Source organism: Grammomys surdaster, unplaced genomic scaffold (genome assembly GCF_004785775.1).
Source record: "Grammomys surdaster isolate TR1022 unplaced genomic scaffold, NIH_TR_1.0 125807, whole genome shotgun sequence".
Taxonomy (NCBI): Eukaryota; Metazoa; Chordata; class Mammalia; order Rodentia; family Muridae; genus Grammomys; species Grammomys surdaster.
Window position 1 is genome coordinate 312438 of NW_021620638.1, and position 880 is coordinate 313317.

Here is an 880-nt window from a genome sequence, read left to right on the forward strand (position 1 = left end):
GGAGGCTCGACTGTAGATCCATGATGAAATAGATCAGCATCACTTCAAGGGGAGGCTCGAATGTAGATCCATGGTGAAATAGATCCTTCACAGGGAGGCTCGACTGTAGATCCATAGTGAAATAGAAAATTGTAACTATAGCTTTGCAAACAAACTGAGAACATTAAACCTCTGAGAGTCTCTATAGTAAATTACCAGAAATGAAATCTTCCTTTTAAAAGATGATTTTTTGCAATTTTTATTTATATGCATCTCCCTGCGTGGGTCTCTATGTTCTACATGCATAAAGGCCAGAGGTGAGCACAGGTCAGTGGTTTGTTGTGAGCTCCCTGATGTGGGTCCTGCAAATCAAATGACAACCATTAGTGTTTTGGTTTGGTTTGGACAGGATATCACTCCGTGACCTGGAAAATCACTATGTAGCCTAAGTTAGTTTCTAACTCTTGATGACCCTCCTCCCTCAGTTGTTCAAGTGCTGGGGTTTAAAGGCACGGGCTATCACACTTGCCGCCAAGAAAACTTATTTTCTATTTTGGAGATCAGAAGTATAAAAAGCAAAATCATGTGTCAGCCAAGCTTCTGGTCATTCTGTAGCGCATGACTGCACTCCCTCCATGTGCTCCAGACTCGGTCCTTGATCATTCCGGTCCCTGTGCTTCAGCAGCATCCCCATGGCAACAGCAGCATTCTTCTCCTTGCCTCTAGAGTACTTTACCTTCTCTCCTGTTTCTGAATAATCTCCCTGTTCCTGCTGTATGGATAAATCGGGATGCTTTCTTCTGCAAGCACTCTTTCCTTGCCCCTTTCTTTTATGTACAGCAATATCCACAGGTGAGAGAGAGAGAGAGAGAGAGAGAGAGAGAGAGAGAGAGAGAGAGAG